Below are 27738 nucleotides of genomic sequence, written 5' to 3' on the forward strand. Positions count from 1 at the left end.
GGAGAATGGGTTCTAAGAAAGAACAAGTCTAGCCATGCTGAACCATTGGGGAAACTCAATGTCACTTGTGAAGGAGCGTACAAAATCGTGGAAGCCCATAAGAATGGTGCTTCTGTCCTAGAAGCTCAAGACAGGCGTGCCATTCCAAGAACGTGGAATGTGCAGAGCTTGTGTCATTTTTATTCTTAAAACGAGTGTTAAAGATAGATTCAATGCTAGCAAAGGCATTTTATATTAGTTTTGACATGTAAATGTAACTAGCAAAAGTTACATTACCATTTCCAGTCTTATAACGCTCCAACATTAAAACTAGAAAAAAAGAGAGAAAGCAATTCAAATGTTTCATATTTTCAAGCTTGAAAAATAAAACAAAGAGGCTGTCTAGATTTACCGTGTGACAATTAGGACTGATCATCCAACATCACACGAGCAAAATCATTACAAGGAGGCAGCCAGGGGGTTTTATCAAAAAGGTTCATAACCTTTCCCCCAAAACATGTTCATCAATTACATTATAGAAAACATACGAAATAACATGTGAAATAAGTATAGAAGAGTCATAACCTTCCACTAATGAGAAAAACAAAACCGGGTGAGCCTCAAGATGACGATCTCGGATACACCTAGGGTCTTTATGCAGCAAATTAGAACAAATTTCTCAAAGACCAGCTTTAGTAAAGCATAAAGAGTTCACCAATGAAAGAACTTAAACCAGGGTTATAAGCAAACCCTACGTAAATACCATGTGATGGCCAACATAAACCATACATGAAGCAACCAAACAAAAGAATATGTGCCGTAACAAGAAACATTCATACCCACAAATTAAAAGTAAACATTGTCAAAGTCGCCGGACTCCCAGAATTTAAGACTGCCACTGAGGGCAACAAAAACAAAAGAGAAAGAAAGAAATACAAAACATTCTTCACAGGAGTTACATCAAAACAAACCAAATAAACGACGCTACTGATGGGCAGGGGTGTTACCATCACCCAGTGAAGAGCTTAGTCCAAGGCCAGACCCATCGCTCTGAGCGTTTTGACAAAGATCGTGGAGCCCGACCATGTCCAGACTGCCCAGGCGGAGATAGACAACAAAATCTGTTTCAGGGAAAGCCGCCATGGCATCTTCCATCTCTTGGGTCTTAGTGGCCACGTCCACCTCAACCTCTGTATTAAACTCCCCGGCAATTACCAACTGTTTCGTAGCTCTCTTTCCCTGCTCCACCCCTGCCGCCACACAAGTTGCCCGCACCTGAACCAAGCCTTGAAGAAATTAAGGACTCTCGATCACACTGTCCACCACCCGGCTGAGCCCATCACTAAGGATACACGAAATATCCTTCTCCAACGCCCCTTTTGTAGCGTTCTCAGCAACCAGATTGACCTCCAGTGTAGCTGTCCGCTCGCTTAGAACGGAATTCTCCAAACTCAAAGCTCCCACGCAATCATTCAGGCGCCTCACCTCTTCCTCCAGCTTTTCCACTTGCTCTTTTAAGCTTGCCTTCTCGAGCAGCACCACCTCCTGCTTGGCCTCCCAGCTGTGTTTTTCGGCTTCTATATTTGCCATCTGGGCTTCCAGCTCTTCGCATTCAATGTTCTTCCTGTCAGAATCACACTAGAGGGTCTCCATATCGGAGATGCGGTCAGCAAATGCGACCAAGTAAGATGACACTTGGGCAGCGACATAGCGCAAGCCGTCGTCCATGTGCTCATCCGCTAGGACAGTTAAGGCCTCAGTGGTAGCAGGAGGAAAAGCGTACCGACACCACTCAAGAGCAGTGTCATGATCAGAGACAATGTCTTGGGAAGTTAGCCTCCAAGCTGGCTTGTAGGCATCTGGATGAGAACCTACTAAAAGGGGGACGGTTGCGGCTTTACGAGAAGAAGTTGATGCGAGACCTTGGGAAGGCAAAGACCCAATCTTCGCCTTGGCTCCTCCAGTAGTGGGACAAGGCTGGTCTTGTTGGTGTTTTCTTCCTCCGTATGACTAGGCGGTTCAGTCGCCCTGATTTGTGCCCCCTCCAGCAGTTTCGGAAGACTTTCAACGGGGGCACGGTTGGAACTATTGGTACCCCCTAGTAAGAAACTCAGATTATGTTTCCTATGAAGAGGGGGCTCGATGCTAGCCGTCTCAGTTCGACCACCGGAAGAGGCTTCCAAGAGAGCAAAACACCTCTTGACACGGCGGAGACTCCTCAGAGACCCGGAAGGTGTAGGATCCTTCCGAGAAGCGCCGGTGACAACAACGTCCTGTAGATCCGGATCCTCGTCGGCGCCAGTAGCATTGTCATAACTAACGGTAGCTTCGATTCCTTGACCAAAAACAGGGGGTGGAAGAGCCTCCACGAGATCGATGTCGCGACACTAAATTTCACCGTCGAATACACCCTAAAGAGGTTTCTCTAAAGAAACAACCTCCTCCACACCTGGCAACAAAACAAAAAACAACGACGATTAACCAAAATGCCGATTTAAACATGCTTTGTCGATTAAAAAAGGGGGTAAGGGGGCAAGAGAAAACAGTCTGAGAAACACAATACCCTCTTTCTTGAAGAAAAACTTGGGCATCTTCCCGCGAGCCCTCCAAGCGGCGCTCATTCCGTCAGTGACCAAGAAGCAGTCAAGCCAATCTTCACCATTGATGCTGATCTTCTCTAGGACGTCAGCCAGTTCCTTGTCAGCACCAAAAAGTGTTGGATCGCAATTGACATACACCTTAGCCCTTGGGTAGCTGAGTACCACGAGGTCGCTGTTCACCCATAGAAACTTCTCTTGCCACTTCTTCTTGGAGTTTTTATCGTGGATAAGAGTAGGAACTCCCTGCCGATGAGAAAGGGTCTGAGTCCCTGACTGAGTAGAGGCATTGAAGAAGTACTTGAATGCTGGAACAGTTGGCAGGCGGCCTAGGGCACGACAGAGGAGTTTGAAACCCACTATCTTGTTTATAGAAATAGGGGTCAGCTCTCTCACGGAAAACTCATACTCGCGGATAATCAGGTTGCAGAAGTCTGTAGTGGGCAAACGCAGACCCGCTACAAACAAGGCAATTGGAATGCCGACTTTGACCTCAGGAGGACTATAAAGCGATGCATCAGGAAGGGGAATTTGCACTCCGTGTTCGGGGACAAACCCGAATCAAAACTCAAAAGATTCCCATTCTTCGGTGGTAAGATCTCTTCCTAAGGAACGCGCGGTAGCCATTGAAGAATATGAAGAAAGGGTTGGAAAGGTTTAAATGCCAGGAGGAGCAGAGGTTTAAATGCCACTATAGGGGTAGTGAACTATTTTCATGATGAAACCGCCGAAGAACGGCGATTTCGCCCTGCCAACTGCATAAGCTATCAGTAGCATCCTGCCACATGTATGTGAATAGACTAGAACAACTCTGCTACGTCATGAACGCAGAAGCCTACTGGTCTAAGGGACTTGTTAACGTTACCATGAACAGCCACATTAAATGTAAAAGAAGTATAAACGACACATTATCTTGCCAGAACCTTGGCCAAGGCCCGACCTTGGCCTAAGTAATCGAGCACAAAGGTGGCAGTTTGTTTCCTTCCACGAGGAACAAATATTCCCCGTAATATTCTCATTCACTCCCGACCAATCAGGACGTGACATGAAGCTTAGGTGACGCCCAGAACTACCGTCACCAGGAAGTTAGTTAATGTGGGTATAATTCTCCCAGTCAAAGGAGGCCACATATCACACTCATTCGACGAGGTCCCCACGATCCGTTAGTAACAGGTATAAAAGGATCTCTTCCTCCCCAAGGAAGGGATCCAACTTCTCCCTCAATGAATTTACCCTAAATTCACTCTCTCAGAAAACTAACTCGATCGTCGGAGTGATGTCCCGGGAGAGCACCCGGTCGTCCTCTAACGATTCCTCTGTGTTGTGTTCTCAAGAAAATTTTCAGGATAGATCCATCATCCGGCACCCAAACCCCTATAGAACATGTCACAACAATATGAATTGAGAATATGTGAATGGGCTAAGGATCTAGGAAGGATTCCTTGTATGCCTACTGTGTGAGCTTATTGAACTGCATGCTAGTACTGATTAGTCAGTGATATGATGGCCTGATTAGGATATGCTTGGTTTTGTTTACTCAATGCCTGAATGCTGATGCTTTGTGCTTTTAGGAGTTCTAGTTATCTTTAACTAACTAGTAAACGAATAAACTAAGTTACATATTACGAGGACTAAATAATTTCAGAAGGATAGGATCAGCCCTATTGCGCAACTCCCGTTTGAGTCTAACCGTTGTAGGGTAGGACGTCTTATTCGAAGAATTATCTGGTCTTAGTAATATGTAATGGTATTCGTGAACTAGTTAGGGAAAGGTACCAGGGACTTCTTATGCATCTGATGGCAGAGAGTGGGTCGGAGATTACCCTAGGGTAAGCCTAGGATGAGAATAGCGCAGGGAGCAGTAGTAGTGAAAAGGACTTGGCGGATTCAAGGCAATTCTTGAGGAAAGTACGGATAGATGTGGAAGGTAGTATGGGCCCGTACTACTGAAAGAAGAGGATCCGTACTCGAGACAAGGAAAGCTGAGATAAAACCAGGAAACTTGTTGTGTGTGTAAGGTCTCTCGATATTATATATGACCCTGACGATTGTGTGGTTTGTATCAGAATGGTGATGACACATCATGGAGCAGGGGGCTCAGGATCTGGGTCAGGTTCGGGTACGGGTACGGGTTCTGAACCAGTTGATGATGGATTGCGTGAGTTCATTGCATACGAGATTATGAGAGGCATCCTTGAGTCGACCCCGGTAAATTTCGGGTCGATCAAGAACGCTATCATTGAGCTGATCGAGGATCGCCTTAGGGAATTCAGGAGTGACATGGCACCTGGCCAATCTGCACAGTTGACGAGCTTTTGTAATGAGGGGTCGAAGGTCAGTCGGAGATACTTTGGGAGCCATAGGTATTGAGGCCATGACCTGGTCGGATTTTGTGACCATATTCCAAGCGGAATTTACGCCAGCTGTGGAGGTTCAACTGCTAGGCAGGGAGTTCTTAGATATAAGACACAATGTGGAGACAGTGACAGAGATTACTACCAAGTTCAGGGTGAGGGTCTTATTGGTGCCTCAGTATGCGGGTGATGAAGAGATGAAGAAAACCCGGTACCATGATATGCTAGGGGCTGACAAACATAAATATGTCAGTTATTCGGTGTGCCCGACTTTGGACGACATGATAGCCAGGGCAGGAGCGAGGGACATTGACATAGAGAACGTTAGGAAGAGGAAGACAGAGGCTGGGCAGACAACTGGGGTCTCGATGAAGAAACCCAAGGGATTCGACCCGAGGTAAAAGGGCCAGCAGGGCCGGAGCCGTTGTGGGAATTGCGGCAGACTACACGACGGAGTGTGCAGAGTTGGGGGATCGGGCTGCTACAAGTGCGGCAAAAATGGGCACTTTAGCGAGGATTGCACTGCCCCTACCCCCACCATTCAGACATCAGACCTGATTTGCTTCCATTGCAATCAGACGGGCCATAAAAAGGCCAACTGCCCGAGATTGGTATCAGTAGCGCCAGTGGCAGCGCCAGCTCTCACAACCCTGCGGATCACAGATGGCCGCCAGGGCAAGACAGATGCTCCTTTGGTGAGGAGCCCAGCCTTCCAGCTGACTGCCGAAGAGGCGCGTACCACACCGAATGTCGTGCCGGGTATGTTTTTGAAAGACCCACACTTTCATATTTCTGAAAGACCCAAACTTTCATACTTGACAATTGTTACTCCAAAACATGCTACATGCATATTCATAAAAACAATATTTTACATTGATTATTTGACTACAAAAGACTGGATACTAACCGACTAAGTTTTAGTATATTACATAACTACCCAGGATATTTAAGCTTTTATACATACGTAAACCCAAGTACAAAAGTAATAGTATAAACTATTCTAAATCTTCCAACAATATATGACTATACTGGATTCTTATTACTTGCAATTGTTAAACACTGAGAGGGGTAAGCGGTGACGCTTAGTGAGTTTAATAATAGATACAATATAACGTTATGCCATATATATACTTCAATATGGAAGAAGCAAAGAGGACCAAGAAACAACAAAGGCATATGTGAATCATGTGACAAACCTTCCATATCAATCAATGATTTGATTCAAAGATATACAATCAATGAGACATGACAATTTCTATAGTTGATATACATCAATAAAGCTTCAGCCCAAATGGCACAGAAGACATATACTTTCTGATTTAAACATTTTGGTAGATTTCAGGCTGAAAGCCCTGTCTAACCTTCTACCAATACCATAGAATAGAAGTCATTCTCTTACGAGACATGCTCTACTTGGTCAGAGGCTACATACCAGTACCACCGTGAATCTAAGTCCTTTCACTGATCACATGGTTAAAGGTATAGCTTTGCTATCATAAATAGCAGAAACAATAACAACGAAAAAGCAAATAGCACATATAACACATAAGATACAATTGTTTCTATATATTAAACTCATCGTGAAATAACTCGGGGTTAAAATAGTAATTTGGGCAGCACTTCCTTACTATAATTAGCTTTCTTCGTTGAAAACCGGGAGTTTTATTGAAAACCGGTCCCTGCGAGGGTTGGGCTTCAAAACTGAAAAGATAAATTTCTCGGGCACTTCGGAACATATTTCGGGTGTTTGGTATGATCCTGGGGCTTCGGGGGAAGTTGGAATGGCTTAAAAATGGGTTTAGGAGTGAAAATGTGAGAATTTTCCAAACTGACCCGAGAGGTCTCGCAGGCACTATTTATAGTGTGAGGTCCGAAGGTCTTCTGCCGAAGGTGGACACGCGGCAGCAGCAACGGGGGCCAGATGGCGCGCATGCAAGAGAGGCCGGTGGCTCGTGCGAGGCTCGACACTGACGCGACACGCGTCGGACGGAGGCGAGGCGGCTTCAGAAGCGAGGAGTCACCGGGCACGCGTCGGAGTCTCAGTTGCACAACGCATCGGATGACTAAGCTGCTTCGGACACGAGGCAGGTTCCGGACGAGGGTGACGTGGCCGAAAACCAGCCATGCGAAATTCTCGGAAATTGAACCTAAAACTTCTAAAATCCATAACTTTCGCATACGAGCTCCGTTTTTGACGTTCTTCATATGCACATGTAGGCGGGAATATACTCTACAACTTTCGTTTAGACTTCAGCGGCTAGTTTTGAATTTATTTTTAATATTATTATTTTTAACAGACCGGTACAGGTAAATCCGTTAAAAATTCATACCTTCTTCATCCGACGTCCGTTTTCGTCAGTCTTTTTACCGTTGTACTACTATTGACGAGACCTTCGTTTCTCGTTTAGGTTGCATTGGAGAAATAGCGCTCGATCTTTATTTCGAGTTTTTAGCTGTCTACTGCTATTCCGAAACTTAGAAAAATCATAACTTCCTCATACGAAGTCAGATTTGGACGTTCTTTTTATGAAAATTCTCGGTCTAACAAATACTACGACTTTCATTTAGATCACCAAGGCTAAATAGTAGTTTATCAAAAACTCACTTTTTACGTCATTCGGCGCCGTGTCGGTTTTGTCGCGGATCTTCGATTGGTCATAACTTCTTCGTTATAACTTGGATTTCGATGAGGTTTTCGCCTAAATGTTTCTAACGAGATTATTTACAACTTTCAGTAATAAAATTTTACTTATTTAAACTTTTTTATTTTCGTTAAATTTCGATATTTGTCTATTGATTGGAATCTCATAAGACTTCCAATATTTTCCAATTGATTCTAAACATAGTTTTACTTCATTTCTAGTAAAAACCATATGTTAGAACTCAATACTCAAATTTCATATAATATTTCATAATATTATTCACTTTTAAAATTACATAACATGATAATTGAACATATATGTTACAAATAACTCCTCCTTTTGAGGATTTCGTCCCTGAAATCACAACGATTTAAACAAATGAGGATATTTCGCTCTTATCTCATTCTTATTTTATTATCCAGTTTCACTTCGGATAACGGAACTGTTTCATCGTATATGCTTAAACATTTACACATATAACTTACATGAAACACATCATGAATATCTGTCAAATCTTCAGGCAATTCTAAGTGGTATGCTTGCTTACCAATCGTTCTTTCTTCCCAATTCGCATAATACCTTTCGATTGGGATACCTTAAGTATTACAAAATCACCCACCCGGAATTTCTACGGGTCGTCTCCTCTTTTCTGCATAGGACCTCTGTCGATCCTGGGCAGCTTTCATTCTTCATCGTACAATTTGAATCTTGTCGGTGGTGTCTTGAATCATTTTAGGGCCACTAAGGACTTTCTGTCCTACATCATGCCAACATAATGGAGTATGACATTTACGCCCATGTAGTGCTTCATATACCTTCAGTATATTTTCTACTGTTTGGATTGTTCTCTTCTTCTGACCATCTCTTTGGGGATAATAAGATATGTTGAGATCAAAACGAGATCTCAATTCATATTGCATATTTTCCCAAGAATGAGAAGTGAAGCTACTATCACGATCGGAAGTAATCTTTAGCGGTACACCATGTCTCACAATAGTTTCATCCAAGTATACTTGTGCGTATTTCTCTATTGGATCTATCCGGGATAGTCTAGGCAAATCATCGAGATAAGCGTCAGGATATTCGGGAATATTATTTACAATTTTCATCTCTTCTTTTGAGGTATCAACTGAATAGGCTAAATAAGCAGAATACCCTTTCGATATAATTTTACGAGTTTCTAGGAAAGAGATTATTAAGATTTTTAAGTCTTTGTTTACCGAATACATAAATAGGAACCTTCCCATTGACAGGGATGCGTACCATCTTTTCGTAACACATGAGTTCTGTGTGGTTCTTTAACAACCAATCCATGTCGAGAATAATATCGAAGTTTGACAAGACGATAGGAATCAGGTTAGCAAGAAAACTATAACCTTCAGTTTTTATGACAAAAAATCTATGGACTTTACCAGCAAGTAATGATACACTTCCTTTGGTATCTACGTTAAATGCTTCCGCGAGTGCATATCAAGCAAATTGAAAAGAATGAGCAATTTCATGACACACAAAAGAATCTAAGGCATCAAAATCAAATAAGATAAGAGGAGATCTAGAGTTGTCGAGAAATGAACTAGTCACAATATTCGGGTCCTTCTTAAATTTTATTTATAGACTTAACCCAAGATAAGGTCTTCACTTTTTCTACAACAACAACTCGAATGGTCATATTCTAATGACCTTTGATTTTTGTAACGCAAAAGACACACAACAAACCAGACTCTTGTCTCTAATAGTCAAATATTATCACGGAAGAAACTTTCCTTCATGTTCTCATGTGATATAATCTCTTCATAGCAAGTAGCATTTCTAGCTAAGAGCTCTTATCTTAACAACGATAACGATACTTCTATTGATCGCTTGAATTACCTTTTAGTTCAATCTTCTGGCTTAAGTCAGATGCTACATTGAACATGGTTCTCTGAACTACGTAACATACTCGTCTTAGTCGGACTCGATTTGAGATGACCACTAGGGTCGGAATAACAATCATCTTTTTAGTCATTACCGAAACGATGGCAACAACATTCTTGAACAAAAACAGAATCAATTACTAGCTTCTTGGTAACCTCGTGACTCTCCCTGATCCAAGTGTGAGTCCTGTGTTTCCAGTAGTATAGGCCTCTACTACTATTCACACCTACTCATACTCGTCCCAAGTATTATCTCGCAGTTTTCCAAGTCGCCATTCAAAAGTTTTCACAAAGCGACTTATCACACATAAATGTGTTCAAACAAGTACATACGACAATTTCTCCTAGACTCAACTAGGGATTTCACATTTCTATCAAACATATATTGGATTTCTTATACTCGCCTTCTAGAATCCTTTTTACGCATATGCTCGATTTAGTATATCCTAATACTTTCCTAGATCGATAGGAATTTCACTTCCAAATTCTTCATATAAATTCTTCCTCGGGTAGTGTCTACTCTGCAAGACACACTACACCAAAATTTATTCTAGAAGTGTGGAGACAAATGGTTTCCAACGACCTGTATCATCTTCTAATTCATGCATGTCATCATGCGTATTTGTTTATTTCATTATCCTTCTATGACATCGTCATTCCTGTATATGAGAAAGTCTTCTTCTCATGGTTGTATCTTGTAAGTCTTCTTCATATGAGTCTATTTAAAGAAGTCTGGATTATAGCTGCATCTCAGCATGTTCTACTACTTTCAAATTAGTTCTCTTACATTCCTAACTACAAAATCTCTTCTCATACAACACTATGAGTGTATATCTTCTTCAACTAAGCATTCTACCTTACTTGGACAAGTAAGTTACTCAGCCTTTTACCACTAAATCGCATAATTCACCATCCTAATCATGTATGTTAAAGTCGGCTTAACACACAATGGAACTTTCATAAGGATGTGATAGAAGTCAATTGATACTAAGTCTGAGCATCCTGTATAGGGTTACATATCAGTTCTTATCATACTACTCAAACTGTATACTACATCAGTTTCGATACTGTCGAAGTATTTATCACCATCTCCGGTTCTTCCTACTCTATAAGTAATCATTGCTCCAATCTGGACAGCGGTGGAACAACTTCATCGGTTATGCCAAAACATTCATCTCGTCCAAATGTACTTCGAATACACAACATTCTTCCAACGGTGTTATTATTTTACTAAGCATAGTTTGAATGTACAACACCACTCTATAGGTATTATTAAACTATTTACGATATCACTTGATAAATATTATTTTACGATATCCCTCGATCGTTTATCTATAAAATTATCGATGTCAACCATCATAAGTCTTTTTATCACTTCGAAAAGTTTCATATCAGTTCTAATATAGAAATTTTTAAATCTGGAATACATAAAATTTCCTCTTCCATACTATGGTCGGCAACATACCTTAAACTTTCTCAAGTAATAGCAATATAGGTAAGCAACCTAAGGCACGCTATATTCAATTATCATTTAGCACATATTATAATATAAGGTATAGTTCCTCTAATATTCTAGTCCTTGTCCATTTAGGTATTCAACCTAAAGTATACTTGATACACATCGTATCATCATCACTTAACAATCCATGTTTATGTCTAGAAATTCTCAAAATTCCTAGTTCACTTTAACTGATTCTCTCAAAATTTTGAAGTAACTTAATATTTTAAAATACTAGGGTTTATCACTACTTAATACCCCACTTAAATCTTTCCTATGGTTTGTATCCATATATTCCTAATGAATCCGTTCATATATTGAACTTCCAACGGTTTAAGTCTAAACACCAATCTGTGGTATTTAGTTCACTTAAACTATTGCTCTGATACCATGATTGAAAGACCCACACTTTCATATTTCTGAAAGACCCAAACTTTCATACTTAACAATTATTACTCCAAAACAAGCGACATGCATATTCATAAAAACAATATTTTACATTGATAATTTGATTACAAAAGACTGGATACAAACCGACTAAGTTTTAGTATATTACATAACTACCCAGGATATTTAAGATTTTATACATACGTAAACCCAAGTACAAACGTAATAGTATAAACTATTCTGAATCTTCCAACAGTATATGACTATACTGGATTCTTATTACCTGCAATTGTTAATCACTGAGAGGGGTAAGCGGTGACGTTTAGTGAATTCAATAATAGATACAATATAACGTTATGCCATATATATACTTCAATATTGTAGAAGCAAAGAGTAACAAGAAACAACAAAGGAATATGTGAATCATGTGACAAACTTTCCATATCAATAAATGATTTGATTCAAAGATATACGATCAATGAGACATGACAATTTCTATACTTGATATACATCAATAAAGCTTCGGCCTAAATGGCACAGAAGACATATACTTTCTGATTTAAACATTTTGGTAGATTTCAGGCTGAAAGCCCTGTCTAACCTTCTGCCAATACCATAGAATAGAAGTCATTCTCTTACGAGACATGCTCTACATTGTCAGAGGCTACATACCAGTACCACCGTGAATCTAAGTCTTTTCACTTATCACATGGTCAAAGGTATAACTTTGCTATCATAAATAGTAGAAATAATAACAACGGAAAAACACATAGCACATATAACACATAACATACAATTGTTCCTATATATTAAACTCACCGTGAAATAACCGGGGGTTAAAATAGTAATTTGGGCAGAACTTCGTTACTATAATTAGCTTTCTTTGTTGAAAACCGGGCCCTGCGAGGGTTGGGCTTCAAAACTGAAAAGATAAATTTATCGGGCTTCTCGGGCACTTCGGAACGTATTTCGGGTGTTTGGTATGATCCCGGGATTTCGGGGGAAGTTGGAATGGCTTAAAAATGGGTTTAGGAGTGAAAATGTGAGAATTTTCCAAACTTACCCGGGAGGTCTCGCAGGCACTATTTATAGTGCGAGGTCCGAAGGTCTTCGGCCGAAGGTGGACACGCGGCAGCAACGACGGGGGCCAGATGGCGCGCATGCAAGGGAGGCAGGTGGCTCGTGCGAGGCTCGGACACCGGTGCGACACGCGTCGGACGGAGGCGAGGCGGCTTCGGAAGCGAGGAGTCACCGGGCATGCGTCAGAGTCTCGGTTGCACAGCGCATCGGATGACTAAGCTGCTTCGGACACGAGGCGGGTTCCGGACGAGGGTGACGTGGCCGAACACCAGCCATGCGAAATTCTCGGAAATTGAACCCAAAACTTCTAAAATCCATAACTTTCGCATACGAGCTCCGTTTTTGACGTTCTGCATATGCACGCGTAGGCAGGAATATACTCTACAACTTTCGTTTAGACTTCGTCGGCTAATTTTGGTTTTATTTTTAATATTATTATTTTTAACAGACCGGGACAGGTAAATCCGTTAAAAATTCATAACTTCTTCATCCGACGTCCGTTTTCGCCAGTCTTTTTACCGTTGTACTACTATTGACGAGACATTTGATTCCCGTTTAGGGTTAATCAGCTAAATATCGCTCGATCTTTATTTCAAGTTTTTAGTTGTCTACTGCTATTCCGAAACTTAGAAAAATCATAACTTCCTCATACGAAGTCAGATTTGGACGTTCTTTTTATGAAAATTCTCGGTTTAAAAAATACTATGACTTTCATTTAGATCACCAAGGCTAAAAAGTAGTTTATCAAAAACTCACTTTTTACGTCATTCGGCGCCGTGCCGCTTTTGTCGCAGATCTTCGATTGGTCATAACTTCTTCGTTATAACTCGGATTTCGATGAGGTTTTTGCCTAAATGTTTCTAACGAGATTATTTACAACTTTCAATAATAAAATTTTACTTATTTCAAATTTTATGTTTTCGTTAAATTTTGATTTTTGTATTTTGATTGGAATTTCCTCAGACTTCCAATATTTTCAGATTGATTCTAATCATAGTTTTACTTCATTTCTATTAAAAACCATCTGTTAGAACTGAGTACTCAAATTTCATATAATATTTCATAATATTATTCACTTTTAAAATTACATAACACGATAACTGAACGTGTATGTTGCAGTTTTCTTCTCCCTAACTTTTATTATATGTCGGTTTTGATATTTATATTCTATGTGTTTTGTTTTAGGATCGTTCCATGTGAACGACATCCGAAGGATTGGTATTATTTGACTCGGGGGCTACCCGGTCATTCGTATCTCTTGCGCTCAGCAAGAGGTTTGTTGAGTCTTCAGGCATGTTGGATTGTCCTTTAGAGGTCGAGATTGTGGACGAACGATCCATCCAGGCATTAGAGATTTATAGGGATTGTGTTTTAAGGATGTGTGGTGAGCGCTATCTTTTGGATTTGGTTCCTATTCCCCTACAAGGGAACAAGGTCATCATAGGCATGGATATGTTGACCCCTAATGGGGTGGTGATCGAATGTGAGCATCAGTTGGTTCGGGTTACGATCCCAAGTAGGGGTGAGCTGGTGATTCAGGGTGAGAGACCGCAGCGTGGACTGGTCATGTGTTCAGCAACAAGAGGCAGACGTTACCTTCATCAGGGATGTACAGGTTTTGTTGCCTACGTTATGGATACCCGGGAGGAGGGTAAGGCGACCGTGAGCGATGTGCTAGTTATACAGTAGTATTCGGATGTGTTCCCAGAGGATTTACCTGGGATACCTCCGGAGAGACAGGTGGAGTTCAGGATTGACATAGTTCCGGGTGCGGCTCCGTTAGCCAAGGCACCATATCAGTTGGATCCTCCCGAGATGTATGAGTTGTCTACATAGCTGCAGGAGCTGTTAAATAAGGGATTTATCAGGCCGAGTAGTTCGCCATGGGGAGCCCCGATCCTATTTGTGAAGAAGAAGGACGGGTCACATCAAATGTGTATATATTACCGAGATTTGAATAAGGTAACGGTGAAGAACAGTTACCCACTCCCGAGGATTGACGATCTCTTCAACCAGTTTCAGGGAGCATCTTGGTTTTCCAAGATTGATCTGTGATCAGGCTACCATCAGATGAGAGTCAGAGACACGGATATATAGAAGACAACCTTTCGGACTTTATATGGTCATTACGAGTTCGCGGTGATGCCATTTGGGCTCACCAATGCTCCTGCCGCATTCACGGATCTCATGAACCGCGTATGTAGACCGATGTTGGATCAGTCTGTGATAGTCTTTATTGATGACATCTTGGTGTACTCCAAGACGCAGGAGTAGCACTAGGAGCACCTGAGGGAGGTGCTGGAGACGTTGAGGAAGGAGAGAATTTTCGTAAAGTTCTCCAAGTGTGAGTTTTGGTTATGCAACGTACAGTTTCTGGGGCACATTGTCAACCAGAATGGTATACTGGTCGATCCGGCCAAGGTAGAGGCCATGATGAGATGGGAGCTTCTGAGGTCTTCATCCGAGATTTGGAGTTTTCTTGTTCTGGCGGGTTACTATCGGAGATTCATCCAAGATTTCTCCAAGATTGTTGTTCCACTAACCCGACTGACCAAGAAGTCGGTGACTATCCGCTGGGGGCCTGAGCAGCAGGCAGCTTTCGAGACCTTAAGGCAGAAGTTGTGCGAGGCGCCGATTTTGACCAGGCTTTCGTAGTATACTGTGACGCGTCTATCTCAGGGTTGGGCACAATGTTGATGCATAGAGGTCACGTCATCGCTTACGCATGGCCTGGAGTTTAGGGCGGTTGTTTTTGCCCTCAAGATTTGGCGACAGTACCTCCATGGGGTCCGTTGTACCATTTACACGGATAACAAGAGTTTGAGGTACTTGATGGACCAGCCAAATCTGAACATGAGACATCGACGATGGTTGGATGTGGTAAAGGATTACGATTGCGAGATCCTCTACCACCCGAGGAAGGCCAATGTTGTGGCCGATGTACTTAGCCGCAAGGCATTCGCGGCCCCGATTAGAGACATCTGCCTGAGGATGACAGTAGTGACTCCGCTTTTGGAGCGGATTCGGGAGGCTCAGCAGGAGGCTATGAAGGAGGAACATCGGAAGAGTGAGCGTGTCGTGGGCCAGATTTTCTCCTTCGACTATGATAGCTGCGGGCTATTGAAACTCCATCGTAGAGTGTCGGTTCCATACGCGGTCGGTGTGCAGCAAATCTTGATGGAGGAGGCGCACAAATCAATATTTTCCATCCATCCTAGAGCGACGAAGATGTATAGAGATCTCCGTCCTAATTACTGGTGGCCCTGAAAGAAGCGGGATGTAGCCTAGCACGTCGAGAGGTGCTTGACCTGTAGGAAGGTCGAGGCAACCGTTAGATATCCCTGTATGGAAATGGGAGGATATTACCATGGACTTCAGTACGAAGTTACCTCGGACGGCGTGCAGAGTTGATTTGCTATGGGTCATCGTGGATCGATTGAACAAGAGTGCCCATTTCATACCGATTCAGGAGAGCATTTCGGCCGAGAAGCTGGCAGACATCTACGTCAAAGAGGTAGTAGCACGACACAGGGTGCTAGTTTCTGTGATTTCTGACAAGGATGTGCAGTTCACTTCCAGATTCTGGAAGAAATTTCATGACGAGTTAGGTACTCGTCTGCACTTCAGCACGACTTTCCACCCACAAACGGATGGTAAGAGTGAGAGGACCATCCATACCTTGGAGGATATGCTATGGGAGTGCGTTCTAGACTTTGGTGGTAGCTGGGATACCTACCTTCCCTTGCCAGATTTTTCATATAATAATAGCTACCACGCCAGTATCGACCGGCCTCCATTCAAGATGCTCTACGAGAGGAAATGTAGGACCCCAATCTGTTGGGGCGAGGTCAGTTAGATAGTCATGGGGAGTACCGAAAGTGGTACTCAAGACTACTGAGATGATCCATCAGGTTCCGGAGCAGGGTCCAAAGTGCTCAGAGTCGGAAAAAGAGCTATGCCGACAACCGCCGGTCGGACCTTGACTTTCAAGTACGGGATATGGTTCTCCTGAAGGTCTCACCTTGGAAAGGGGTCATCCAGTTCAAGAAGCGGGGAAAGCTGGGCCCTAGGTACATTGGTCCGTTCAGGGTTTTAGCTCGGGTGGGACGGGTTGCGTATCGACTGGATCTGCCAGTCGAGCTTAATCAGATCCACAACACTTTTCACGTCTCCAAGCTGCGGAAGTGCTTAGTGGATGACTCCGCAGTTGTGCCCTTAGAGGATATTCAGGTGGACGACTGCCTGAACTACGTTGAGAAGCCAATGCTGATTTTGGATTGGAAGACAAAAACCTTGAGGAAAAAGGTTGTGCAGTTAGTGAAGGTCCAGTGGCTGCACTGCAATGGGTCAGAGTGGACGTGGGAGTCAGAGGAAGAGATGAGGGATCATTATCCAAGATTATTTGAGACAGGGGACTTCGAGGACGAAGTCTGATTCAAGTGGGGGAGAATTGTAATGCCTTGTCCCTAGTATATATTTCAACTTATAATTTGTTCGTTTTTATCAAGCAACTCGACAAGTTGGATGCCCCAGACTCGTCGAGTAAAGATTTTGTGGACCGCGGATTTTAAGTGACCAACTCGACGAGTTTGGAGGCCTCAACTCGACGAGTTGGCTGGGTGAAATGAAACCCTAATTTCGGGGTTTTGAACCCTATTTAAACACCTTAACCCCCATAAGTTGGCCTCATTTCCAGCCTCCATCATCCTAAACCCTAGCCTCGAAAACCTAATGCACTTATGAGACTTTTGAGCCAATTTTTTGTGTATTTTTGGTGATTTTGAAGAAAAAGAAACTTGAAGAAGGAGCAAGGATGTGCAGAGGGATTGTAGATCCAGAAGTTGGGCTGCATTTCTGATTCACTTGAGATATAAAGCTTCAACCTTGTTTAGTTTATGCTTAGATCTCCTATTTAGGGTTATTTTGCTTGTTTTGGTCATGTTGGAGCGTGTAATGGAAGTTGGATGTCCTTTTGAGGCTAAACATTTCAGATCTATAGTCTTGAGGGGCTCTCATGGCATAAAGGTGCCAACTTTATGGCCCTAGAAGCCCCATGGAGACCCTAGGCCCTTATTTTAACCCTTTTAAGCTCCATAAGGTCATGCATGTGAGTAAAGTTGAAGACTTTATGTGACCTTTAACCCTTTAAGGTCCATATTTATGTCCTTGTGCATTGTCTTGAAGATATAAGGATTTTTGGAGTGAAGCTATAGCCTTTTTGGATTTGAGTTTGAGATTTAAGCCTTAGGAGAGGTTCTTAATGGGTAAAGATGGAAACTTTACCCTTCTAGACGTTTTCCCAGCTTAGATCCAAAATATAGGACCTTGGTTTAAAGAATAATGACTTAATGCATTAAGAGGGACTGCCACACTGATGAACTCGATGAGTCCATAAGGGGACTCGGCGAGTTGGGTTGAGATTTCCCGATTCCGTTGTGAAAGGATGAACTCGGCGAGTTGAAGGTAAACTCGACGAGTTGATTCGAAGTATCACAATTCTGTGATTTATGGGAACTCATCGAGTTGAAGGGTAACTCGATGAGTTGAGTCAACTCGGAGCGTTGACTTTGACTCTGACCTGGGGTGTTGACTTTGACTTTGACTTTGACCAAGTTGACCCTGAAGGGGGTTATGGGTATGAATTGGTAATTAAAGAGATCTTTCATGTTCATCAGGGTAGGTCGGGCACCCAGATATGCCTGACAGGGTAGGATGGGCACCTAGTTATGCCTGGCAGTATGTGATTATGTGGTATAATGGGGGAACTCACTAAGCTTTGTGCTTACACTTTTCAGTTTTGGTTTCAGGTACTTCTTCTTCGAAAGAAAATGAGCCGGCATGATCACATCGGATCACACCATGTATTCCGCACATGAGATATTTGGGAGTTAAACTCTAATGTTGTTTTATTATGACATGTTTTGATTATTGACATAACGGTTTTGATATGTGATGACATTATTGATGTTTTTAGACTACTGGTTTTTATAAATACATAATTAAAAATGAAATGTTTGGTCATGAATTTTGGGCTGTTACACATGCCCTCATCACTCATGTACCCATCCTATGATGCCACAACTTAGTTTTATCATCATACTAATCCAAGGATTGAGATACAGTCACCGTTCCTCTCACAGTGCAACCTTCTAGGACATAAATCCCATGATGATTCATCTTTCCCTTCATGACTACAAGAGCACCCTTGGAGACTCATACCCAGTCACCCTTTCCAGAATACTTTAGTCCATCCTTTCAGTAATACTTTGCCCAGTACATTTTTGATAAAGGTAGCAATCTAACCCCTGATCTTCATTTTCTTCTGGTTCTCCTCCTTGATCAATTCGATCCGTGTCTCTCTGATCAACTCCAATAGTGGTGAAGTGATTGTCATCCTCAAACATAGGCCTCTGATAGGAGTATTAGCCACCTTATGTGAAAGAACCCCTTTCTCTAATACCTTGACAATATTATTACTCCAAACATGCTACATGCATATTCATAAATATATTTTACATATATGGTCTTATTACAAAAGACTGGATACAAACCGACTAACGAGGTTTTTACAAAGTTTTATATATTACATAACTTCCCAGGAATTTATAAAATAAATACAAAAGCTATAATATTATCTATTCTACATCTTCTTACAGTATATTACTATTCTGGATGCCTATCACCTGCAATAGTTAAATATTGAGAGGGATAAGCGGGTGACGCTTAGTGAGTTTAATAATAGTTACAATATACCATTATGCCATATATATATACATATATATATATATATCAATATGACAGAAGCAAAGAGGGACAAAGAACAACAAAGGCAGATGAGTATCATACGACAGGATTTCCATATCAACAAATAATCTGATTCAAAGATTTACAATAAATGAAATACGAAAATTTCAACATGATATACATCAATAAGACTTCAGCCCAAGTGGCACATAAAATAAACGATTTCTGAATTAACATTTTGCTAGAATATACAGGCTTTCAGCCCTACCTAGCATTCTGCCAATGCTAAAGTGATGCTTAATCAATCACTTCATGGTCAAAGGCTACATACCAATACCCAAGTGATGCTTAGTCATTCACTTCATGGTCAAAGGTATAACTCATTATCATAATAACACGGGAAAGCACATTGCACATATAACATATAACATACAAATATCCATATGTTGAACTCACCGTGAAATAACCGAATGATAAAATGATAATTTGGGCAGCACTTTGTCTCTAAAAATGACTTTCTTTGACGAAACCGGGGATTTTTGTTGAAAAATGGACCTTGCGCGGGCAGAGTTTCAACTTGAAAAGATTATTTTCTCGGGTCTTCGGTGCGTCGAGACTTGCTTCGGGTGTCGGGGATGTTTCCTAGGCTTCGAGGGGTGTTAGGGTAATTTGAGAGAGTGTAGAGGGTGAAAGAGAGGCCGAATTCTAAACAAAATTCGGAGAGTCTCGCTTTCTATTTATAGTAGCCAAAGTCCAGCATTACGTTGGGCGTAATCTTCATGTACGCGGGTTGTACTACGTTGCGAGGCTCTACGCTCGGCGTAACTACGTACGCTGCGCATACGAAGTGGATCAGCTCGGACGCTTTAAGGCTACGACACGTGGCACTCATGCGAAGGAGTAGGGAGGGTGACGGACTCCGGATATCTTACATGAGTACGCTGGGCGTACTTCGGTGCGCTGGGCGTACACCTTCGGACCATCCTCGAAGTTTGTGCGATAAACTTCAATAATTCGAATCTTTCGCATACGGGCACCGTTTTTTATGTTCTTTATCTGCGCGCGTAGGTGAAATTATGCTCTAGAACTTTCATTTAGACTTCGTCGGCTAATTTTGACTTCATTTTTAATGTTATATTTTTAACGGGCCGGGAGAGGAAATGTCCGTTAAAAATTCATAAATTCTTCATCTGACGTCCGTTTTCATCTGTCTTTTTACCGTTGTACAACTATTGACGAGATCTTCGATTCTCGTTTAGGTTGTATCGGATAAAAATCACTCGATCTTTATTTCGAGTTTCGGGTTGTGTACTGCTATGCCGATTCTTAGAAAAATCATAACTTCCTCATATGAAGTCAGATTTGGATGTTATTTTTATGAAAATACTCGGTTGAACGAATACTACGACTTTCATTTAGATCACTTAAGCTAAAAAGTAGTTTATCGTAAATTCACTTTTTACGTCATATGACGTCGTGCCGGTTCTGTCGCGAAACTTCAATAAGTCATAACTTCTTCGTTATAACTCGGATTTCGATGAGGTTTTAGCCTAACGTTTCTAACGAGATAATTTACAACTTTCAATAAAGTTATTTTTACTTATTTCCTACTTAAATTTCACATTTTCGTTAATTTCAATATTTCACTTTTGATTGGAATCTCATAAGACTTCCAATATTTCCCGAATGATTCTAAACATAGTTTTACTTCAATTCTCATAAAACTATCTTGTTAGAACTCAATGGTCAAAACCATATATTATTTAATAATATTCATTTTTAAACTAACAAAAGACGATAACTGAACGTGTATGTTACAAATACCTCCTCCTTTTGAGGATTTCGTTCCCGATATCACAACGAGTTAAACAAATGGGGATATTTCGTTCTTATCTCATTCTTACTTTCCCAAGTATAATTTGGGCCTCAATGGTGATTCCACTTAATAAGCACTAACTCTACTTCTTTATTACGTAGATCAACAGTTCTCTCATATATAATCTTTTCGGGCTCTTCTACATATCTTAATTTATTATCCAGTTTCACCTCGGATAAGGGAACTGTTTCATCATATATGCTCAAATATTTATGCAGATAACTCACATGAAACATATCATGAATACCTGCCGAATCTTCAGGCAATTTCCAAGTGGTATGCTTGTTTACCAATTCTCTAGAGATTTTGAAACGTTCAACAATTCTAGGACTCAATTTTCCTTTCTTCCCAAATCGCATAATGCCTTTCCATGGAGATACCTTCAGTATTACGAATTCATCCACCTGGAGTTCTATAGTTCGTCTTCTCTTTTCTACATAGGACTTTTGTCGATCCTGGGCCGCTTTTATTCTTTCTTGTACAATTTGAATCTTATCAGTGGTGTCTTGAATTATTTCAGGACCACCAAGGACTTTCTGTCCTACAACACGCCAACATATTGGAGTACGATATTTATGCCCATATAGTGCTTCATATACCTTCAGTATATTTTCTACTATTTGGATTGTTCTCTCTGTCTGATCATATGTTTGGGGATAATAAGTTGTTTCATCAAAGTATACTTATGCGTATTTATCCATTGGAGCTGTTTCAGGCATGACAAGAAAATGTGCACTCTTAGTTAGTCGGTCGACAATTACCCAAATGCTATTATTCTGTCTAGCAGTCTTTGGCAATTGGAGCAGCACTAGACATAAAGTCAGTTCAGAATTCTATTTGGCTATCCGAGGGAAGTCTAGGCAAATCGTCGACGAAAACATCAGGATATTCATTAACAATGGGAACATCATTTACAGTTTTTCTTCCCCTCTTTTGAGATATCAACTGTATAGGCTAGATAAGTAGAATACCCCCTCCATATAAGTTTACGAGTTCTTAGGAAAGAGATTATTTTTAAGATTTTAAGTCTTTGTTCACAGTAGACATAAAATAGAATCCTTCCCTTCGATAGGGATGTGTACCATCTTATCGTAACAGAGGAGTCCTGTGCGGTTCTTTAACAACCTATTCATGCCGAGAATAATTTCAAATTTGGGCAAGGAGATAGGAATCAAGTTAGCAAGAAAACTATAACCTTCAATTTCTATGATACAATCTCTATAGATTTTATCAGCAAGTAATGATACACTTCCCACAATATTTATATGAAACGGTTGGGCGAGTGAATAGTAACCAATATGAAAAGAAAGCTCAATTTCATGAGACACAAACGAATCTGAGGCATTAGAATCAAAAAAAGATGTGAGCAGGTCTAGAGTTGACAAAAAATGAACCAGTCACAACTTTCAGGTCCTCGTGTGCCTCCTCTATGGTAATCTGAAATGTACGGCCTTTAACTAAATGATTGTCAAACTCTTCAAAATTCTTAATTGATGGCGGTGCTCAAATTTGCACTCGCTCTTCATTCTCTATTGGGCCTTCGGTCCTAATCTCCAAGTTAAAAACCTAATTATTATTACAGACTCTCGCTCCTTCTTAAATTTGGTTTATAGGCTCAACCCAAGATATGGTCTTCACTTTTGCTACAACAACAACTCGAATGGTCATATTCTAATGACTTTTGATTTTATAACGCAAAAGACACACAATGAACCATACCCTTGTTTCTATTTGTCAAACACTATCACAGAAGAAACCTTCCTTCATGTTCTAATGTAATATAATCTTTTCACAACATGTAACATTTCTAGCTAATGGTTGCTTAATCCCTTAATGAAGGTTGTTATACTTCTATCGACTACCTCGACCATTTCCTTCTTCAATCTCCCGACTAAAGTTTCGTCACTACTCAAAACATGGTTCTTTGAACGAATCAATTCACTTCACAGGTCTATATTAGTCGGAATCGATTCTTTATGACCACTAAGGTCTGAACGAAAGTCATTTCCTTAGTCATCACCGAAATGAAGGTAATGACATACTTGAACAAAAACGGAATCGATTACTAGCTTCTTGGTAACCTTGTGACTTTCCTTGATCTAAGTGTGAGTCATGTGCTTCCAGTATTATAGGCCTCTACTACTATTCACACCTACTCATACTCGCCCCAAGTATTGTCTCGCAGTTTTCCAAGTCACCATTCAAAAGTTTTCACAAAGCAACATTTCACACCTAAGTGTGTTTAAACAAATATATACAAGAATTTCTCTTAGACTCAACTAGGGATTTCACATTTCTATCAAACATATATTGAATTTCTTATACTCGCCTTCTATAATCCTTTTTACGCATATGCTCAATCTAGCATATCCTAATACTTTTCGTAGGTTGATAGGAATTTTACTTCCAAATTCTTCATATAAATTCTTTCTCGGGTAGTGTCTACTCTGCAAAACCCACTATACCAGAATTTACCCTAGTAGTACGGAGACAAACGGTCTCCAACTATCTGCATCATCTTCTAACTCATGCAAGTCACCATGTACATTTATTCATTTCATTATCCTTTCATGACATCTTCATTCCTTTATATGAGAAAATTTCTTCTCATGGCTGTATCTTTTAAGTCTACTTCTTAGGAATCTATCCTAGGAAGTCTACATTCTTAACTGCATCTCAGCATGTTCTACTAGCTTCGACTTGGTTTTCTGTCATTCCTAACAACAACATCTCTTCTCATACAATACTATGAGTGTATATCTTCTTCAACTATATACTCTACCTTACTCTGACTAGTAAGTTACTCAGCCTTTCACAACCACCCTAATCATGTATGTTAAAGTCGGATTAACACACTATGGAACTTTTATAAGGATGTGATAAAACTCAATTGTCACTCAATATTATTAAATACTAAGCCTGAGCATCTTGTATAGGGTTACATATCAGCTTTTGCCAAATTACTCGAATTGCATTGATATCTTCATTGAATTCTTCCTAATCTTACACAACATAAATTTTTGATATCATCGAAGTATCTATCACCATTTTCAGCTCTTCTAACTCTATAAGCAATCACTGCTTCAAACCAGTCAATGGTGGAACATCTTCATCGATTATGCCAAAACATTCATCTCATCCGAATGTACTTTAAACACACAGCTCCCCTTTCAAAATTGTTATTATTTCATCAAACATAGTTTGAATGTACAACACCACTCTATAGGTATTAATACACTATTTACAGTATCACTTGATAGGTTTTATTTTATGATATCCCTCGACCGTTTATTTATGAAGTTATCGATGTCAATTATCGTAAGTCTTCTTATCACCTCGAAAAGTTTCATGCCGATGGAATAGAACAAATAGAAACAGTTCTATCGACACATGGATGCTTCGGAAGAGAAAGAGTGACACCACGTATCTCCAAGTCGTGCTCGCGCTTTCGGGTATTTTATTTATCTTTTAGCACATATTAGCATATAAGGCATCTCCCTTAAAGTATGCTAGTGCACACTATAGCAAGTGAGGTATTCAACCTAAAGTATACTAGGCACACATTGTACTATCATTACTTAGCAATTCAAGTTTAAGCCTAGAAATCCTTACAATTCCTAGTTCGTTTAAACTAATGCTCTAAATTTTTTTTTTTGAAGTAGCTTAGTACTTTAAAATATTAAGATTTATCATTATCCAATATCCACTTAATTCTTTCCTATGGTTTGTATCCATATACTCCTAATGAATCCGTTCATATATTGAACTTCAGACGGTTTAAGTCTAAATACCAATCTGTGGCATTTAGTTCACTTAAACTACTGCTCTAATACCATGATTGAAAGAACCCCTTTCTCTAATAACTTGACAATATTATTACTCCAAACATGCTACATGCATATTCATAAACATATTTTACATTAATGGTCTTATTACAAAAGACTGGATACAAATCGACTAACGAGGTTTTTACAAAGTTTTATATAGTACATAACTTCCCAGGAATTTATACACTAAATACAAAAGCTATAATATTATCTATTCTACATCTTCTTACAGTATATTACTATTCTGGATGCTTATCACCTGCAATAGTTAAACACTGATAGGGATAAGCGGGTGACGCTTACTGAGTTCAATAATAGTTACAATATAACGTTATGTCATATATATATATATATATATATATATGTGTGTGTGTGTGTGTGTGTGTGTGTGTCACAGAAGCAAAGAGGGACAAAGAACAACAAAGGCAGATGAGTATCATATGACAGGCTTTCCATATCAACGAAAAATCTGATTCAAAGATTTACAATCAATGAAATACGACAATTTCAACATGATATACATCAATAAGACTTCAGCTCAAGTGGCACAGAAAATAAATGATTTCTGAATTAACATTTTGCTAGAATATACAGGCTTTCAGCCCTACCTAGCATTCTGCCAATGCCAAAGTGATGCTTAATCATTCACTTCATGGTCAAAGGCTACATACCAATACCCAAGTGATGCTTAGTCATTCACTTCGTGGTCAAAGGTATAGCTCATTATCATAATAACACGGGAAAACACATTGCACATATAACACATAACATACAATTGTCCCTATATTGAACTCATCGTGAAATAATCGAATGATAAAATGATAATTTGGGCATCACTTCCTCTCTAAAAATGACTTTCTTTGAGGAAACCGGGGATTTTTGTTGAAAACCGGGCCTTGCGCGGGCAGAGTTTCAACTTGAAAAGATTATTTTCTCAGGTCTTCGGTGCGTCGGGACTTGCTTCGGGTGTCGGGGATGTTTCCTAGGCTTCGGGAGGTGTTAGGGTAATTTGAGAGAGATTAGAGGGTGAAAGAGAGGCAAAATACCAAACAAAATTCGGAGAGTCTCGATTTCTATTTATAGTAGCCGAAGTCCAGCATTACGTTGGGCCTAATATTCATGTACGCGGGGCGTACTGCCTTACGAGGCTCTACGCTGGGCGTACGAAGTGGATCAGCTCGGACGCGTCAAGGCTACGACACGAGGCACTCATGCGAAGGAGTAGGGAGGGTGACGGACTCCGGATATCTTACATGAGTACGTTGGGCGTACTTCGGTACGCTGGGCGTACACCTTCGGACCATCCTCGAAGTTTGTGCGATAAACTTCAAAAATTCATATCTTTCACATACGGGCTCCGTTTTTTATGTTCTTTATCTTCACGCGTAGGTGAAATTATGCTGTAGAACTTTCATTTAGACTTCGTTGGCTAATTTTGACTTCATTTTTAATATTATATTTTAACGGGCCGGGAGAGGAAATGTCCGTTAAAAATTCATAAATTCTTCATCTGACGTCCGTTTTCATCTGTCTTTTTACCGTTGTACAACTATTGACGAGATATTCGATTCTTGTTTAGGTTGTATCGGCTAAAAATCACTCGATCTTTATTTCGAGTTTCGGGTTGTGCACTGCTATGCCGATTCTTAGAAAAATCATAACTTCCTCGTACGAAGTCAGATTTGGATGTTATTTTTATGAAAATTCTCGGTTTAACGAATACTACGACTTTCATTTAGATCACTTAAGCTAAAAATTAGTTTATCGTAAATTCACTTTTTACATCATATGACGTCGTGCCGGTTCTGTCGCGAAACTTCAATAAGTCATAACTTCTTCGTTATAACTCGGATTTCGATGAGGTTTTAGCCTAACGTTTCTAACGAGATAATTTACAACTTTCAATAAAGTTATTTTTACTTATTTCCAACTTAAATTTCACATTTTCGTTAATTTCAATATTTCACTTTTGATTGGAATCTCATAAGACTTCCAATACTTCCCGAATGATTCTAAACATAGTTTTACTTCAATTCTCATAAAACTATCTTGTTAGAACTCAATGCTCAAAACCATATCTTATTTAATAATATTCATTTTTAAACTAACAAAACACGATAACTGAACGTGTATGTTACAAATACCTCCTCCTTTTGAGGATTTCGTCCCCGATATCACAACGATTTAAACAAATGGGGATATTTCGTTCTTATCTCATTCTTACTTTCCCAAGTATAATTTGGGCCTCAATGGTGATTCCACTTAATAAGCACTAACTCTACTTCTTTATTACGTAGATCAATAGTTCTCTCATATATAATCTTTTCGGGCTCTTCTACATATCTTAATTTATTATCCAGTTTCACCTCGGATAACGGAACTGTTTCATCATATATGCTCAAATATTTATGCAGATAACTCACATGAAACATATCATGAATACCTGCCGAATCTACAGGCAATTTCCAAGTGGTATGCTTGTTTACCAATTCTCTAGAGATTTTGAAAAGTTCAACAATTCTAGGACTCAATTTTCCTTTCTTCCCAAATCGCATAATGCCTTTCCATGGAGATACCTTCAGTATTATGAATTCATCCACCTGGAGTTCTATAGTTCGTCTTCTCTTTTCTGCATATGACTTTTGTCGATCCTGGGCCGCTTTTATTCTTTCTTGTACAATTTGAATCTTATCAGTGGTGTCTTGAATTATTTCAGGACCACCAAGGACTTTCTGTCCTACAACAAGCCAACATATTGGAGTACGACATTTACGCCCATATAGTGCTTCATATACCTTCAGTATATTTTCTACTATTTGGATTGTTCTCTCTGTCTGATTA

Source organism: Lactuca virosa, chromosome 4, assembly GCF_052849685.1.
Source record: "Lactuca virosa cultivar CGN04683 chromosome 4, Lactuca_virosa_CGN04683_v6, whole genome shotgun sequence".
Classification (NCBI taxonomy): Eukaryota; Viridiplantae; Streptophyta; class Magnoliopsida; order Asterales; family Asteraceae; genus Lactuca; species Lactuca virosa.